General features: G+C 42.6%; 1 protein-coding gene across 1 annotated transcript in view; it reads left to right on the plus strand.

Annotated features, from left to right (window-relative positions):
• The window catches only part of FGD5 (FYVE, RhoGEF and PH domain containing 5), a 91,965-nt gene that overhangs the window by 3,644 nt on the left and 85,732 nt on the right, over nt 1-2,589 (plus strand).

Consider the following 2,589-nt stretch of genomic DNA (forward strand, 5'->3'; position numbering starts at 1 on the left):
TTTAGCTCTTTAGAGATGTTGGCTGCCTATGGTGTTGGGACCCCCAGTGGTGCCAACACTGGGGCATGGTGGGGTGCAGTGCAGCTCCACAACGCAGCCAGCCATGTCCCCGGAGCAGCGCTCAGCAGAAGCTGCCTTCACAGGGCCCGATGGCCCATTAGTCACACTGCTTTCAACGGTTTGCGTTGTGCCCAGCACACTGACGTTTGCTCTTGGAAAAGCTGGCCAGTTCTTTGTGTCCATGAAACACCGCCCATTTTAGGTAGTTCTTGAAGAACCAAGTTAAAAATATTAAAACTACGTCAATTGCTGTGACTTGGGCCCATTTATGAACTTCCTGTGGAAGCCTGTTGTTTCAAAGGGAGAGCCAATCCAAACTGGTTCAGGAAGTCTCAAGGTCAAGGCGTGAACATAATTTTTCAGTCTGCTCCTTGTTGTGCATGCAGTTTTTGCTGTTGGGGGAGAAATGAAGGCTAGGGCTCCTGAACAACCCCTTTATCAAGATAACCAGGGTGGAGGAGAAGAGCATCAGGCAGACAGCAATACACATACATTGCTGCTGAGATAGCTATTATTCGCTGTATTTGTCAGGATGTTTCAGACAAAGACATGCCCGAAAAGCTCTGATGAAATTTAAATGGGTAATACACATCCAACGGCATACTGTACTTGGAGAAACAGTGTATGGTCTCATCGCAAAGGAAAGCAAATCACACGAGCACATGTACCTGAACCTATTTACACATGCATAGACACGGGTGTTTTATTTCCTGCTAAAGCAGTTCTGCCTAAAATATCTCTCAATGGATTTAAGCTTTCTAACATGAATACTTATCAGACAGAGCTCTACCACAACTACACAGGGTTAAAAATTACTTTGAACTCCAGCCTGCTCATATCCTGAGGCTTACTTCAACCATCTGAGAGTACAAGTGTGTTGGATTAAACCCTTGCAATACCTGAGAGTTGAGCCCGTGAACTTCCCTTTGGTGCATTTGTTCACCTGCAGAGCACTGGTATTTAGCATCTACCTGATACCTTACAGAATTGCTACATTTTGATGAATGGCCAAGTACAACTCTTCTATTACATTTCAGAGAACAGAATGTGAGAGTGCTATAAAAGATTATAATAATCCAGGAAGCTCCACTTCTGCCTGTGATTGGGGAAAAGTGGGGCAGAAGGGGGGCTTACAGAAATTGACAGATGAGAAGATTCACTGTTTAATTTTCTTGCTTAAAAGGAAAGACCGTGTGGAGTAGATTTAAAACAATAATTTCTAATTAGAAGCAATCACATTTATAGAAAAAGTCCAATAATGAAAGTGCTCTAGAAATATATCTTAACTTAGAATTACCATTGCCAGAATAAAACTGGGAATATTGCCCCCTGAAGGGCAGTTACTATGTATCCCCAAAATTCAGCTATCTGGTATTAATAATTAAACTCTAATTCGGGTGTATGACAATATAGATCATCATTAGCCTTCTGTACAGTGTAGAAATAATGGCACATAACTGGAGCTGGACAAAATTCCCCTGATCTTTCTGCAGTCCACATAGCCTGAATCAGACTCGATTTTCATTTGCTTTTGAGAAGTCACTTTCTAGCCCCTTTTCTTTGAAGAGCTGCGCTATAAAGTGCAAATCATCACAAACTAATTATTTAGGCTGAAAGCAAAAGACACCTGCTCCCCCACCTCTGGGACAGCACACTGTAACCTATAGCACTGCCTTGATCCTCAACAGCGCTAAGTCAGAGCAATTTCACCAAAGTTGCTGGCTAAACTTTCATCAGACGGAGGTCAGGCAGAATGAAATTATTCTGGCACATCTTACAGAACAGCTTCACTGACCCAGCTTGACTTTCAGAGCATCAGCCGTGCATATGGCAGTGTGATAAACATGAAGGGGATGGACCTCAAACACTCATTTCATAGTCTACCACAGTATAACTCCCAGTGCTTTTAGGAGAGATGGAGAAAGTCTTTTGTCAGGGTTTAGATAAGGTCAGGAAGATGGCACTTCCCCTTTTAGCTTTCTACTTAAAGAGTCCATAATGTTGATTTACCAAGTTTTCTAGGTCTCAATCCTTCTTTCTGCTAAGATGCTCAAAATCCAGAGAGGAAAGAAGATAGGGAGAAGAGAGGAATAACAGGAGTATACCTGCAGTTCCACAGCTAATCCCACTGTGATGTTGAATATTCCTAAGAAATGAGCCTAAAGCCCACGTTGCTGTTACCTGTACATTCCTACATCCTTCTACATAAAATGGTCATCAATACATACTAGAAGAACCTCAGTCTGATTACTGTACTTAACCAACAGCACAGACCAATTCCAAAATGTATATCAAAATCACGTTATAGTTAGACAGCAATAGAACCACTGGCTGTGGTCCTTTAAAAAGAGAAAAATCCAGTGGATAAGCAGTTACTTCCCCTCCAGTGAGTACTTAGCCGTCCCCTTGCCTCACCACTGGATTCATCAACCTATGTTCTATCCAATTATGCCAGTTCTATCCTCTCTGCTTCCTGCAGATCATCTGTCACTGATGAGCTCCAGGACTGCAGCCAGGGACAGTCTGTAT

The sequence above is a fragment of the Egretta garzetta genome, unplaced genomic scaffold (assembly GCF_000687185.1).
Source record: "Egretta garzetta isolate BGI_Z169 unplaced genomic scaffold, ASM68718v1 scaffold332, whole genome shotgun sequence".
Taxonomy (NCBI): domain Eukaryota; kingdom Metazoa; phylum Chordata; class Aves; order Pelecaniformes; family Ardeidae; genus Egretta; species Egretta garzetta.